This window comes from Hemitrygon akajei, unplaced genomic scaffold, assembly GCF_048418815.1.
Source record: "Hemitrygon akajei unplaced genomic scaffold, sHemAka1.3 Scf000133, whole genome shotgun sequence".
Taxonomy (NCBI): domain Eukaryota; kingdom Metazoa; phylum Chordata; class Chondrichthyes; order Myliobatiformes; family Dasyatidae; genus Hemitrygon; species Hemitrygon akajei.
This window is the reverse complement of record NW_027332019.1, coordinates 928,116-945,579: the sequence shown is the minus strand read 5'-3', so window position 1 is coordinate 945,579 and position 17,464 is coordinate 928,116.

The following is a 17,464-nucleotide window of genomic DNA, read 5'->3' as shown; positions in this document are numbered from 1 at the left end:
CTGCTGCTCAACGCTCTGACAGTCAGACATATTTTAGTGGCCAGTCGCATCCGTAAGGGGCTGAAGGGTCAGAGCAAGGGGGAGAACCGCAGTGACCCGGAGATGGAGAGCAGGAGGAGGTCTGTGCTTTTACTCTTCACCCTCTCCGGCAGCTTCATCCTCCTGTGGATGACCTGCGTTGTGAATTTCATATATTACCAGGTCCGAGGAAATGGTTTCAATTTCAATGATTCCGAATGGATATTTCATGCGGTCGGCGTTTTGATGAGGAATTTCAGCTTGTGCACGAACACATTTATTTACGCGGTGACTCAGTCGAAATTCAGAGAACAGGTCATCAGCGCGTTGAAATACCCTGTCATCTTTTTGCTTCAGTTGATTAATAAAGATGCGCCCTGAGCGTAACCCAGATACAGCTTCAGTGGATCTAGCGGGGGCTCCAGATCGTCACGTTCACTGTCTCGTCTCCAAGCTATTTCTCTCGGACGGTTGTCCCATCGACATGCATATTGGGAGCAGCGGGCATATGGCTCACAAGAGGATAACGAGAAAGATTGTCCGTGTGTGTCAGAGAGTGTGTGAGGGAGAGGAGCAGAAAATATTTCAAAACTGAGAATCGGGTATACTCTGTCCACTCTATCCATGCCTTCCATAATCTTTTAAACCTCGATCAGATCTCCCCTCAGCCTCCAACGATCCAGGCGAAACAAATGAAGTCTGTCCAGACTCTCGTGATATGTCCGCTAAACCAGCCAGTGACCTTGCAAATCTCTTCTCCACCCTCCCCAAAACATCCTTTTTATAGCGGGGTGACCACAGCTCTATGCAATACTCCAATTCCGGCCGAACCAGCAGGTTATAAACCTGACCACAGCTCTATGCTACACTCCAATTCCGGCCGAACCAGCAGGTTATAAAACTGACCACAGCTCTATGCTACACTCCAATTCCGATCTAACCAGCAAGTTATAAACCTGACCACAGCTCTATGCAATACTCCAATTCCGGCCGAACCAGCAGGTTATAAACCTGACCACAGCTCTATGCAATACTCCAATTCCGGCCGAACCAGCAGGTTATAAACCTGACCACAGCTCTATGCAATACTCCAATTCCGGCCGAACCAGCAGGTTATAAAACTGACCACAGCTCTATGCTACACTCCAATTCCGATCTAACCAGCAAGTTATAAACCTGACCACAGCTCTATGCAATACTCCAATTCCGGCCGAACCAGCAGGTTATAAACCAGACCACAGCTCTATGCAATACTCCAATTCCGGCCGAACCAGCAGGTTATAAACCTGACCACAGCTCTATGCAATACTCCAATTCCGGCCGAACCAGCAGGTTATAAACCTGACCACAGCTCTATGCTACACTCCAATTCCGGCCGAACCAGCAGGTTATAAACCTGACCACAGCTCTATGCTACACTCCAATTCCGGCCGAACCAGCAAGTTATAAACCTGACCACAGCTCTGTGCAATACTCCAATTCCGGCCGAACCAGCAGGTTATAAACCTGACCACAGCTCTATGCAATACTCCAATTCCGGCCGAACCAGCAGGTTATAAACCTGACCACAGCTCTATGCTACACTCCAATTCCGATCTAACCAGCAAGTTATAAACCTGACCACAGCTCTATGCAATACTCCAATTCCGGCCGAACCAGCAGGTTATAAACCTGACCACAGCTCTATACAATACTCCAATTCCGGCCGAACCAGCAGGTTATAAACCTGACCACAGCTCTATGCAATACTCCAATTCCGGCCGAACCAGCAGGTTATAAACCTGACCTCAGCTCTATGCAACACTCCAATTCCGGCCGAACCAGCAGGTTATAAACCTTACCACAGCTCTATGAAACACTCCAATTCCGGCCGAACCAGCAAGTTATAAACCTGACCACAGCTCTATGCTACACTCCAATTCCGGCCGAACCAGCAGGTTATAAACCTGACCACAGCTCTATGCTACACTCCAATTCCGGCCGAACCAGCAGGTTATAAACCTGACCACAGCTCTATGCAATACTCCAATTCCGGTCTAACCAGCAAGTTATAAACCTGACCACAGCTCTATGCAATACTCCAATTCCGGCCGAACCAGCAGGTTATAAACCTGACCACAGCTCTATGCAATACTCCAATTCCGGCCGAACCAGCAGGTTATAAACCTGACCACAGCTCTATGCAATACTCCAATTTCGGCCGAACCAGCAGGTTATAAACCTGACCACAGCTCTGTGCAATACTCCAATTCCGGTCTAACCAGCAGGTTATAAACCTGACCACAGCTCTATGCTACACTCCAATTCCGGCCGAACCAGCAGGTTATAAACCTGACCACAGCTCTGTGCAATACTCCAATTCCGGCCGAACCAGCAGGTTATAAACCTGACCACAGCTCTATGCAATACTCCAATTCCGGCCGAACCAGCAGGTTATAAACCTGACCACAGCTCTATGCAATACTCCAATTCCGGTCTAACCAGCAAGTTATAAACCTGACCACAGCTCTATGCAATACTCCAATTCCGGCCGAACCAGCAAGTTATAAACCTGACCACAGCTCTATGCTACACTCCAATTCCGGCCGAACCAGCAGGTTATAAACCTGACCACAGCTCTATGCAATACTCCAATTCCGGCCGAACCAGCAAGTTTTAAACCTGCAGCGTAATCCCCTGACTTTTCAACTCAATGCCTCGACGAAGCATTCCATAAGTCTTCATCGTCACCTTATCGACCTGTATCGACACTCTCAGGGAGATATGACTATTGATCCCAAGATCTCTATGCTCTGCCACTCTATTATTAATCTTGTCTTTCACCGTATACCATCTCCTTGTGCCCTCATCAGTCTGTCTTATCAACGAGTCAACAAATCGAATCAAGTTGCTGAGCCCAAAATCTGTCAGGCACAAATACATTTTGGGTCTCCATACTTAAGCCACTGGATTCCAAAATACATTATTGTACTCGCTTCCACTCCCGCCTTCGGCAGTGTATTCCATACACCCGTCACTCTGTTCAGAAATAAATACCCTTGACATTCTCTCGGTACCTATTTCCAATCCCCTTAAAACTATGCCTCTCGTGTCAGCCAGTTCAGCCTGGGAAGAAGCCTCTGACTATGCATGCATTCATTGACCCTCTTCACCCTATAAACCTCTATCAGGTCACCTCTCAAACTCCGTCGCTCCAAGGAGAAAACGCTACGTTCAAGCAATCTATTCTCAGAGAGTACTGCTCCAATGCTGGCAACATCGTTGTAAATCTGCTCTGCACTCTCTCTACAGTATTCACATCCGCATGCATCACAGATTAATGTGTAACCCTAAATCCGGCGAGACAGCCTAATCCGCGACCATCAGCAAACCCGCGCGCATCCCTTTTCAGTAACATACAGTATCTCGGCGTTTTGGAAAAAGGGAATACCCAATTCTTTTGTTTGATTGGCTTGTGAGTCTTATTCGGCAACAATGAACATTGACGAATTCCTGGTATCGCCAGACCCAGAGTTGTTAGCGAAGGCGGAGAAAATATGATGTACTTGAGATTGCCAGCAGGTTGAAACATAAAGGTTTTTCGAAATTTACAACAAATCCTGTAATTCAGAGGAAAACCGTGAAACACTATATAGATCTGGGTGTGTTTGATGAAATGATTTTAGATCAGTTCCCTGTAAGTAAAGCAGCGACCCAGCTACAATCGGAACAAATAGCGTAAGAAAAGCTTAAAATAGAAGCTGATTTAAATCAGAAGCAATTGGAAACAAATTTGGAACAAAGTCGATTAGAAGCTGAAAATAAAAAAAAACAGAATTTGAACTTGCGATGGTGGAATTAAGGTCCGAGAATGAGTCTTCTGGTTCTAGAAAAACGTTTGTTGTTAGTCAGGAAATTAAATTGGTCCCTCCTTTTAATGAAACAGGAGTAGAGAAATATTTTCAACATTTCGAAACTGTTGCTTTGATTTCAGAGCGGCCGAAAGAAAAAATGGTCAGTGTTGTTCCAGAGTGTAATTAAAGGCAAAGCACAGCAAGTTTATACAGCTTTAACTGCTGAGCAAGCACTTGATTATGATACTGTGAAACTGCACATATTAAAAGCGTATGGGTTAGTTCCGGAGGCATACAGAGAAAGATTCAGAAATTTGAAGAAATCTGTGGAAAGAACTAATGTGGAATTTGCCCACGATAAAGCTGTGTGTTTTCAGAGATGGGTTTCCTCTAAGAATGTAAATAGGGGCTATAATAAATTGAAAGAGCTGATTTTAATGGAGGAATTTAAAAGGAGCATCCCTGATGAAGTAAAGACATAATTAAATAAGAGAGACTCTGCTACATTGCAAGACTCTGCTAACTTAGCTGATGAGAATGCTTTAACCCAATAAGAATAAATTTCCTCAGGGCAGAACTTTTAAAAGACAAAATAACACAGAGAATTAAGTTAAACCAGAAATTAAATCACAAATTAGTGAGAAAGTTAAGGAGTAAGGTAAACCTGTGAGGGAAAGGCAGTTTGGTGTTATTTGTAATTATTGTAAGAAACCTGGTCACGTAAGAGCTAACTTTTTCCGATTGAAAAAGAAGAAGAAGGAAACAGTCCCAGATGCTTGTGTGGAACGCACTGAAACGTTTGTAAATCCACAGGTTTCATAAACACAAATGAAGCTTTGTTAGAGTCTGACCAAGTTCAGAAGGCATATGATCATTTTATAAATGAAGGATTTGTATCCTTGAAAGAAGGATCTACTCCTGTGCCAATAAAAGTCTTTAGGGATACTGGAGCTTTTCGATCACTGATGTTAGGCAGTGTGTTAAAGTTTAATGATGAATCTGATACTGGTGAGGTAAATTATACACGAGGTGTTGGGAGTGCCCTTATGCCTGTACGTTTGCATAGAGTAAGTTTAAAGTCAGGATTAGTTACAAGACTTGTTAAAGTAGGACTACAACCTAGAGTGCCTGTGAATGATATTTCTTTATTGTTAGGAAATAACTTGGCAGGCGGCCAAATTTTTTCCTGAAGTGCATTTGACAATAAAGTCAGAGGAACCACGGATGGATTCTAACACAGTTTCCTCCCGTGTTGTAACTCGAGCTATGACTAAAAAGCTCGATGTGCAGAATGAGGTTGTTACTCATGATTGTTCAACTCATGATTCGTGTTTTGAGGATGTGACAGAAACTTTCTTACCTTTATTGTTTGAACAAGATTCTTGAAGTAAGTCTGACCATGAAGATTTGTCTCTTGTCTCGGAAGGGGATTATAGCAGAGCAGAGTAGAGACCCTGGGATTATCAAATTAATAAAATTGATAAGGTGTGTAGAATATTATTTTGAGAAAGGGGTATAGGTGAGGAAGTGGAGACCACCTAAAATTCCTGCAAGTAATGAATAGAATATTGTTCACCAGGTAGTTGTTCCTAAAGTTTATTGAAATGAGGTTTTAACTTTAGCCCATAGTGTGCCCTTCTGTGGACATCAAGGGGTAAGGAAAACTGTGGACTAGATTTTAAAACATTTTTACTGGCCTGGTATGAGAAAAGATGTGGCGTCGTTTTGCAGAAAGTGTCATACTTACCAAATTGTGGGTAAACCTAATCAAGTTACTCCAGTGGCCCCACTGCAACCTATTCCCGCATTCAGTGAACCGTTTTCCAAAATTATTATAGATTGTGTAGGACCATTACCAAAAACAAAAACTGGCTGCCAGTACTTGCTGACTATCATGTGCACTGGGTCTAGGTTTCCAGAGGCAGTAACACTTAGGAATATAACAACTATAACTGCAACAAAGGCTATAATAAAATGTTTTACTTATTTTGTGTTGCCTAAGGAAATACAATCTGATCAAGGCAGTAATTTTATGTATGGATTGTTTCAGCAGATAGTTTATAAACTGGGAGCTAAGCAGATTCCCTCATCTGCATACCATCAAGAATCGTAAGGAGCCTTGGAGAGGTTCCATTCTACCCTCAAGACTGTGATTAGGACGTATTGTGTGGAAAATGAAAAATGATTGGGATGAGGGTATACACTTCCTTCTATTTGCAGGAGAGTGGGGCTGTGATGAAAAATGGAGGAGCAGGAGCAGCTTTGATGAGCCTAATTCTGCTCCTATTTCTTATGGTCTAACAGCTACAACTGATCTAAATTCCACTCCACGCTTCGCCAGTCTTTTATGCTGTTTACAACACTACCGGTTTCCACATCATCTACTAGCCTATTAGCACACATATCCACAATTCCAAATTGTTTTTATTCACATACATTAGGTAATATACATATTACATAGTTTGGATGCTCAGACTGTATTTGACAACCCGCCCATTGGAGGGCGAGTTTATAACTCTGGCGGGAGAAAGCGATGTTGGGAAAGCCGATGATGCAGCAACACTGGGGGGGGGGCGGTGGAGGGACTTGGGACAGGTGGCAGAGGAGGAATCAGAGAGAAGATAGGGTGTTGATGATGATAATGCAGTCATTTCCATCCCTGAGACACCAAATAAAGTTCACTTGATTCCAATCAGTTGGCTTGTTCATCATTACAGAACGCCTCCCAGTGCTTCCCACTCCCTCCACTCTCACTTCACCTTTTCCCAAACAAGACCCCCTTCTCGCCGCCACTTCACACTCAATTCCACAATAGTCCCTTGTCGGAACACCGTTTTCCATCTCTGACATGTTAAAGAATTTGCTTTTTTTTCTGCAGCAGAAGACTTCTATACATCTGAAATACTTGCATACTACTCTATATACGTATAGCCCCTCCCCGTCTGGAGATTTCAATCATCCATAGCGACAGGTAAGGTATCAGAGGATTAGAGGATAACAATTATTGTTCCACCGCTTTACAAAAGACTGACGAGGCAAAGTCTTCCTGTATTGTTCAAGATCAAGATGCATGTATTATCAAAGAATACATGGATTTTACAAATTAGAGATGTCCTTGTTTGCAGCTTGCCACAATGGAAGTAATGCAAAAGAATCCAATTTTTTCAAAAATCATAATGATTTTTTTAAAGACCATCAAGAGAGAAGAAACATGAATGATGTGAAAAAATGAAGCAAACAACAGCATTCTGAACCAAATCAGAACCAAATCCGATTCGAACCCCGGAGCAGCCTGGAGTAGGCCCAAAGCCTCGCTTCTCCGTTCATCACGCAGCGGGCACGGAGCACAGCAGCACCGACACTCTTATATACTCAACGCTATGGAGATCACTCGTACGGAAATGAGCGAAACGGGCTGTCGTCCTGACCGATATCCCGTCTTTTATGTCTATGTGGGCCGGTGTTTCAAATGACACAACATTGGTACAGCGAAAGTCTACGGCACAATTTACCACAGGAGAGAGTTGATGCCGCTTTGATTCATATCTAAAAACTTGCTGTCTGTTCCCGAGTAAATACAAATGCAAAAAATAAATAATAATAATCTAAGATCTCCCCTGTCTCTTTCGTTCCATGCACAGCTTACCATTCTGGTCTTCCAGAGGACCAATTTTGTCCTTTGCAATCCTTAGGATTCTCCCTCACCCTGTCTGTTAGATCAACCTCATGACTTCCTTTACCCTGTAGATCACTTTCTTATGTTCTCTTCCATTTTTATACACAACAAGCACCTCATTTGTTCCGGCCTGCTTATACCTGCCGTGAACCTCCTTTTATATCTTCACCAGGGCCTCAACACCTAAAGATGCCTACATCTTTCAACTTTACCTTTTATTCAGTCAGACATATATAAGAATTTTACTCCCAAGGTTACACTTTTTGAAGCTTCCCACTTCCCAAGTTCACATTTGCCAGAAAACAGCCTGTCCTAGTCCACACTTGACAGATTACTTCTGATTCCATTAAAACTGACCTTTCTCCAAGTTAGAATCTCACCCCGCACACCAGACCTAACTTTGTGCGTATTTACCGTGAAACAAATGACCTTGTGGTCACTAGATGCAAAGTGTTCTCTACACAAACTTTTGCCACTGCCCTCGCTCTCCATATCCAGTCATGCCCTGAGCAGTCGAGAATCTGAATCGGCTGTATAAAGTGCTGGTGTGGCCTCAAACGGAGTATTGTGAACAGTTTTAGGCCGCTTATCTTCAGCAGAATGTGCTAAAACTGGAGAGGGTTCAACGAGGTTCACGAACATGATTCCAGGTTCGAGGGCTTTCGGTCCGCATTCACTGGGATTCAGAAGAATGAGGGGTGACCCGATTGAAACCTATCGAATGGTGAAAGGCTCTGACGATAAGCCGGGAAAGTAGAGGCGGATGAGCCTGATACCAGCGGTTAACTTATTGTCAGACACTCTAAGGGACAGGATATATAAATATTCCAAAGGTATCAAATGTTTCAAATGTGTAGTTAATATAAGAGAAATGTATAGAATATACATCCTGAAATTCTTCTCTTCGCAACCATCCACGAAAAGAGAGGAGTGTCCCAAATAATGAATGACAGTTAAATGCCAGCTCCCCAAATTCCCCCCAGTTCACCCCACCCACGCATAAGCAGTAGCAAAGCAACCATCTCCACCCCCCGCCCGCCACCCACCGGTTAAAGAAAGCATCGGCGCCCTCCACCGAGCATTGAAACGTGCAGCAAAGCGTCAATAGGGACACAGACTTGCAGACTACACGTTCACCCGGTAATTCAACACACCACAGTCCCCCCCCCTCTCTCTCTCTCTTTATCTCTCTCACTCTCTCTCTCTAATAAGAGAAAAAGTCGGTGTCCCCGTTTCACAGCGACAGGAGGGACATAACAAATAGCTGATTTAAGGTGTTAAATGTCTGTTGTGTTGCTTGTTCCGAGCTCTGTGCCCGACGAACTCGGGTCTCCGGACACACGGCCAGCAGCCAGCTCGCTGCTTTCGATCTTCCGTCTCCCACGACGCACCGATTTCCTGCAACGCCACCGACCTCGACTCCACCCGCCTCCAGAGCCACGAAATCCCGGAATACTGAAGGCGCGCTGGTGTTTTAGCCCTCGTCCTTGGTATATCGAATAACGGCCAGTCGTCAGACTCCGAGAACGGGTCCATTCCCGCAGAGAACCAAAGTCAGTTTGTAATTCCAGGTCGGGGTCTTCAGAAGAAATATGAAAGGGAAAAATAGAGATATTAAAATAGAACTAGAGCTCTTTCCGAAGTTGCAAACAAGGAGTCGCCGTTAGGCGCCATCGTCCTCTTCAGCTCCACGGAACTTTGGATTTCACTGGGAATATGGTAAACTGGATTTGCAGCTGACACCTGGATACAGAGCATGAGTGGCAGTGAGGCAGATTATCAAAACTTGGAGATGAGTTTAGCAGCTGGATAAATGGGCTGACGGTTTTGCAGCTGGAATGTAATGAGGACCGATGTGAGGTGTTGCGCTTTGCCGGGAACAACAGGGTCGGACTCAGACAGTGACTGGTCGGGGATTGTGGTCTGCGGAGAGCAGAGGGATCCGGGAATACAGTTCCATAGTTCAGGGCAGGGTCATGAAGAGAGCCTTTGGCACATTGGCCTTCATGAATCAAAGTACTGAGCACACGAATTGCAATGTTATGTTGAAGTTGTAAAGGACGTTACTGAGGACAATCCTGGAGTATTGTGTGCAGTTTGGATCATAGAAGGTATGACCCTACAGTACAATACAGGTCCTTCGGCCCACATAGCTGTGCTGAAACTGCCCTTACAATGGAACTAGCCAGGCTTACCCTCTATTTTTCTAAGCTCCGTGCATCGATCCAGGGTCACCCATCTACACGAAGAAGTACCAAGAACCTTGAACGATTGGAGCGAACATTTATAATGTTTATGATGTTTCCAAGAGGTGAGGACCTGAATTGCAGAGAAAGATTCAAAGGGTTTTGTCGCACAGAAGTTGAGGCTTTTCCACCTCAGGTTAGGTGAGGCCGGAATAAGAGGCCATAAGTTCCGGGTAAAAGGAAAAGGGTTTAAAGGTAAAATGTGAGAAAAATTGTTTACTGAGAGGACAGTGTGAGTGTGGAATGAGACGCCAGTGGAAGTGGTGAAATGAGGTTCCTTTTAGTCACTTGGAGAGGTACATGGACGGGAGGGATGGTCCTGGTGCCGGCCGAAAGGGCCGTCGGGAAACAGACTACCGCACTCTGGAGGAGACGATGGGTATGCTGATGTGTGAGGAATGTGATAACTCTACATTCTCGTGGCTACAGAGAACACAAATATATTGGTCAAGTCACCAGTGATGTCATTTCCTGCCTCTCTCAATAATCTGCAGTATATCCTACCAGGCTCCGAGTAAACAATACACCTCACTGCCCGATAAGAGACTAAACACTACCTCCTTTGTGGATCCTGTACTGATACAAATTTAAAAGTCATTGTGATTAAGTATAGGATAGGAAAGGTTTAGTTAAAGACTCCTGCAGCAGGAAGAATAACCTTCCAGCACCTGTGCCCATGTGACTATTCAAGCTAACTCATGCCCAGAGGAAATGGCTCACACGCAGGCAGATGGGACAATTTTGGTGGGCACCAGGGCAGCCTGGAAGGGCCACTCTCAATGCTGAAACTGGAGGGTTACATCCAAAACTTCGACAGTATTCCTCTCAGGAGATTGTGCCTGACCTGGTATGTTTCTTGTGTTACGTATTCGGGCAACAATAATATAGATGAGTTAGGCAAGGGGTTTTATAACGAATAACACGTTTATTAAACACTGATAACAAACCCCCTTCAAATGTAAACAAACCCAAACAATGACCCGAAACCAGCTGCTGGCAGCTGAATCAAACAGTTCTTAATAGCTTTGCAGTCTCAAACAGTCTTTAAAGTAGTATTGAAAAAAACTCAGTTCTCCAAAGCGATATGCCGAATGAAAACAGTTCAAAGAACGATATGCCGACAGTTCAAAAGCTCACGGTACTTTTAAAAGGAGAGACTTTTTAAAGCGATTTAAATTCTCTTCCACGTCGATGTCCTTCGATTCCCAGCGTCGAACTCCCACGTCGAATTTTATTAAATATAACAACTTAAAGTGACTGACCTCTCTTCCACACTATTCTCAAACCCTTTCTGGTCATCCCAGGGGTCAACAGCGAGAATAGTCAACGAAATCCTTCCGAATGAGGATCAAACAAGGTCGAAGTCAATCCATCGTCGAAAATCGATTTTTCTTGATCTCCAAACTTCACTCTCCATCAGCAAAGAAACCGTTGGCTCTGACCTTTTAAACTTTAGGCATTATACAAAACTTCATTTCTAACTAAACTGCGTCATCACATTAAATCACACAGTAACATGAAGTCATCTTGGCAAATCCAGCCACGAACTGCCCCACCTGACAGGGTGGGTCTTCCTTTTATACCCTGTAGAAAAAACCTGTCACATGACCTCTACTGGCGGGAAAATGACATCACTCCACCATTACCTCATGTCCAGTATAACTTCAACCCCAGCCACGTGACAAGGGTACCACTGTCACGTGTCACGGGTACGTAACACCTCCCTCCAAAAAAAACATTTTTGGTCTATCAAGAACAAAAATTTTTAACAATTACTTACAAAAAAAAACAAATGTATAAATCATATAACATACACAATATACAATACAGTAGGAGTGTTACAATAAAAAAAAACCACTCCAAAAAAAAACATTGTACATTCAACATCGAGATAGACAATCAGCAACCACATTATCTTTACCTTTAATATGAGTTATCACAATATTGTACTCTTGTAACATCAAACTCCAATTTAACAATCTTCTGTTTTTGTTTTTCATCTTACTCAGAAAAACTAACGGATTATGATCAGTGTAAACAATAAGTGGTTTTTGAGTTGTACCAACATATACCTCAAAATATTCCAAAGCTAAAACAAGAGATAACAATTCTTTCTCTATTGTTGAATAGTTTCTTTGATGCTTATTAAATTTCTTAGAAAAGTAAGCTACCGGATGATCAACCTCATCACCCTCATTCCTTTGCATCAATACTGCTCCCGCAGCTTCATCACTGGCATCCACAGCTAATGAAAAAGGTTTTTCAAAGTCAGGTGCCTTAAGCACAGGTTGTTCACATATCATTGTTTTCAATTTTTCAAATGCTTCCTGACAAAACACTGTCCATACAAACTTTACATTCTTCTGCAGAAGATTAGTTAATGGAAGGGCAACATTAGCAAAATTCTTACAAAATTTTCGATAATATCCTACCATTCCCAAAAACCTTCTGAGAGTTTTTTTCCCCGTCGGAGTGGGAATTTCCAAAATTGCCTGAACTTTTGCCTGAACAGGAGCTACCTTACCTTGACCTACAACATAACCAAGGTAAGTCACAGTAGCATGTCCAAATTCACTCTTGGCTAAATTAATAGTCAAGTTAGCTTTTGAAAGCTTTTCAAACAATTTCTCCACCGCAATTATGTGTGCTTCCCAAGTATCATTTCCTGTCACTAAATCATCAATATAAGCATCAGTATCTTTCAAACCCTGAATCACAGAATTAATCATCCTCTGAAAAGTACCTGGCGCATTCTTCATCCCAAATGGAAGAACATTATACTCATATAACCCAGATGGAGTTACAAATGCAGAAATCTCTCTACCTCTGTCCGTTAATGGAACACACCAATACCCTTTCAATAAATCAATCTTTGTAAGGAACTTTGCTTTTCCAACCTTATCTACACAATCATCTACTCTAGGAATTGGATATGCATCTGTTTTCGTTACAGCATTCACCTTCCTATAGTCTGTACAAAACCTAATACTACCATCAGGTTTTGGCACCATAACACATGGCGAACTCCAATTCGAGTTAGAATGTCTAATAATATCATTCTCTAACATGTATTCAATTTCTTTCTCAGCAAGTTCACATTTTTCCATGTTCATCCTATATGGATGTTGTTTAATAGGTTTGGCATCTCCAACATCTACATCATGTGAAGCTATAGTAGTCCTTCTCGGAACATCTGGAAACAAATCCTTATACTTAAAAATCAATTCCTTCATCTGTTGTTTCTGCTCTAGCTGTAAATGTGCTAATTTCTCATCCATATTTTCCAAAATAGTCGAATTAGGTAACCTAACAGAAACAATGTTAGATTTAGAATGAAAGTCAGATGAATCATCTATCATGTTCCCAGTTAAATCCAACTCATTCTCACTAACCACAACAGTCACAGTATCAGATTGTTTCTCAAAATATGGTTTAATCATATTTATGTGGCAAAGTTGTGTTGACCTTCTACGATCTGGAGTTTTTATTACATAATCCACATCATTAACTCTAGACACAATTTCATAAGGTCCATGAAATCTAGCTTGTAAAGGATTTGTCTGCACTGGGAAAAAAACCAACACCTTATCTCCAGGCTTAAACATCCTCATCCTAGCTTCCTTATCATACCAAGTCTTCATTTTCTCCTGAGCCAACTTTAAATTTTCCTTGGCTAAGCTACAAGCTCTATGTAACCTGTCCTTAAATTTCAAAACATAGTCCAACAAATTAGTATGCACTTCCTTACTAATCCACTGTTCCTTCAATAAAGCTAAAGGTCCTCTAACTCTATGTCCAAACACAAGTTCAAATGGACTAAACCCTAAAGATTCCTGTACCAATTCCCTTACTACAAATAAAACTAAGTTTATACTCTCATCCCAGTCACTTTCATTCTCCACACAATATATCCTAATCATATTCTTGAGAGTAGAATGAAACCTCTCCAAAGCACCTTGCGATTCTGGATGGTATGCAGACGAAGTAATTTGCTTAGCTCCCAATTTATAAACTATCTGTTGAAACAATCCAGACATAAAATTACTACCTTGATCAGTTTGTATTTCCTTAGGCAATCCAAAATAAGTAAAGAATTTTATAAGAGCCTTCGTCACAGTTTTAGCTTTTATATTCCTAAGTGGTACTGCCTCTGGAAACCTAGACGAAGTACACATGATAGTCAACAAATACTGATAACCAGTTTTTGTCTTTGGTAATGGACCAACACAATCTACAATAACTTTAGAAAACGGTTCACCGAATGCTGGAATAGGTTGTAATGGAGCTACTGGTGTAACCTGATTTGGTTTACCCACAATTTGACAAGTATGGCACGTCTTACAAAACATCGCCACATCTTTTCTTAAACCAGGCCAGTAAAAATGTTTTAAAATCTTGTCCACAGTTTTCCTTATCCCTTGATGTCCACCTAAAGGCACACTATGAGCTAAAGTCAAAATCTCATTCCGATAAACTTTAGGAACAACCACCTGGTAAACAACATTCCATTCCTCACTTGCAGGAATTGTAGGCGACCTCCACTTCCTCATCAACACTCCTTTTTCCAAGTAATATCCTACTGACACCTTCTCAATTTCACTACCTAGTAAAGCTTGTTCCTTTAATTTTACAATCTCAGGATCTCTATTCTGCTCTGCTATCATCTCCTTCCGAGACAGAGATAAATCTTCATAGTCAGACTTACTCCCAGAATCTTGTTCAAACAACGAAGGTAAGAAAGTTTCTGACACATCCTCAAAACTCAAATCCTGAGTTGAACAGTCATGAGTAACAACCTCATTCTGCACATCAATCTTTTTAGCCATAGCTCTAGTCACAACACAGGAAAAATCTGTGTTAGAATTCACCTCAGGTACCTCTGACTCCATTGTCAAATGCACTTCAGGAAAAACTTGTCCACCTGCCAAGTCATTACCTAACAATAAAGAAATACCCTTCACAGGTAAGCTATGCTGTAATCCTACCTTAACAAATCCTGTAACTAACCCTGACTTTAAATTTACTTCATGTAAACGTACAGGCATAAAATCACTTCCAACACCTCTTATGTAATTCACCTCACCAGTATCACTCTCTTCATTAAACTTCAACACACTATCTAACATCAGTGATTGAGAAGCTCCAGTATCCCTAAGAATCTTTATTGGCACCAGAGTAGATCCTTCTTTCAAGGATACAAACCCTTCAGTTATAAAATGATCATATCCCTTTCTAACTTTGTCAGACTCTAACAAATCCTCATTTGTGTTTACCAAACCCTGTAACTTTACAGGTGCTTTAGTATGTTGCACACAAGCATCTGGAACTGCTTCCTTCTCTTTCTTTTTCAATTTGAAACAGTTAGCTATTACATGGCCAGGCTTCTTACAATAGTTACAAATAAGACCAAACTGTCTTTCCTTCACAGGCTTTCCTTCCTCCTTACCTCTCTCATTAACCTCTGATTTAATTTCTGATTTACCTTGAGTCTCCATATTATTTTTCCTCTTAAAAATTCTACCCTGAGGAAATTTATTCTTATGGATTAAAACATACTCATCAGCTAATCTAGCACAGTCCTGCAATTTATCAGTATCCCTCTCATTTAAGTAGGTCCTTACTTCAACAGGAATGCTTCTTTTAAATTCCTCCATCAAAATCAGCTCTCTCAATGTATCATAGTCCTCATTTACATTTTTAGAAGAAACCCATCTCTCAAAACACATAGCTTTATCATAGGCAAATTCCACATAAGTCTTTTCCACAGACTTTTTCAAACTCCTGAATCTTTCCCTATACGCTTCTGGGACCAACTCATACGATTTGAGAATATTTTCCTTCACAATATCATAATCTAATGCTTGTGCAGCAGTTAAAGCTGTGTAAACGTGTCGTGCCTTTCCTTTGATTACACTCTGTAATAACACTGACCATTTATCTTTCGGCCACTCTGACATCCGAGCAATAGTTTCAAAATGTTAAAAATATCTCTCCACTTCTGTTTCACTAAATGGAGGGACCAATTTAATTTCTTGGCTAGCAACAAACGGTTTTCTAGAATCAGAAGACTGATTCTCAGACCTTAATTTCTCCATTGCATATTCAAAATCCCTCTGCTTTTGTTCAATTTCCAATTTACACCTTTCTAACATCATTTGTTCAATTTGCAACTGCATCTCCAGATTACTTATTGGAAACGATTCTAAAATCGATTCTTCAAAATGACCCGAAGCCACAAAATGTGATGCGATCTTTCTCTGTATTACAGCTTTTGAAGTAGTTGGCAAAATCCCTTTAAGATGCAACCGATTAGCAAGTTCAGAGACTTCAGTTTTTTTCGCCTTCGCTAACAAATCCGCGACTGGCGAATCCAGAAACTCATCAATATTCATCGTTGCCGAATACCACTCACAAGCCAATCAAACAAAAAAAAAATCGAGCAATCCCCGTTACCAAAACACCGATTCAAAATTCAAAAAACTTTTTAAACACAAATAATTCAATTCCGGACGTACCCCCATATTTATGTTACGTATTCGGGCAACAATAATATAGATGAGTTAGGCAAGGGGTTTTATAACGAATAACACGTTTATTAAACACTGATAACAAACCCCCTTCAAATGTAAACAAACCCAAACAATGACCCGAAACCAGCTGCTGGCAGCTGAATCAAACAGTTCTTAATAGCTTTGCAGTCTCAAACAGTCTTTAAAGTAGTATTGAAAAAAACTCAGTTCTCCAAAGCGATATGCCGAATGAAAACAGTTCAAAGAACGATATGCCGACAGTTCAAAAGCTCACGGTACTTTTAAAAGGAGAGACTTTTTAAAGCGATTTAAATTCTCTTCCACGTCGATGTCCTTCGATTCCCAGCGTCGAACTCCCACGTCGAATTTTATTAAATATAACAACTTAAAGTGACTGACCTCTCTTCCACACTATTCTCAAACCCTTTCTGGTCATCCCAGGGGTCAACAGCGAGAATAGTCAACGAAATCCTTCCGAATGAGGATCAAACAAGGTCGAAGTCAATCCATCGTCGAAAATCGATTTTTCTTGATCTCCAAACTTCACTCTCCATCAGCAAAGAAACCGTTGGCTCTGACCTTTTAAACTTTAGGCATTATACAAAACTTCATTTCTAACTAAACTGCGTCATCACATTAAATCACACAGTAACATGAAGTCATCTTGGCAAATCCAGCCACGAACTGCCCCACCTGACAGGGTGGGTCTTCCTTTTATACCCTGTAGAAAAAACCTGTCACATGACCTCTACTGGCGGGAAAATGACATCACTCCACCATTACCTCATGTCCAGTATAACTTCAACCCCAGCCACGTGACAAGGGTACCACTGTCACGTGTCACGGGTACGTAACACTTGAACTGTTGCATTCTATACAAAGTATATTTTGTGCAGGAGGTCTCCAGAGGAGATTCACCAGGAGTGTGGAGGATCGTAGTTCATAACTCCCAGAGTGCCTGCTGCCGGCTGGAGGCGCAATTTTCTCTGCATCGGCGGAGGCTGAGGGAGGTCTGGCAAACATCGCCGGAACAGACACTCGGAGGTGTGGACGGAGAGCCACGCCCGTCCCTGTAGATGCCGCGGCCGACGGCCACCGACAGCAGTATCGCTGAACTCCGCCATAGCGATAGAGCAGACGAGGAGGGTCTGAGTCTGGGGC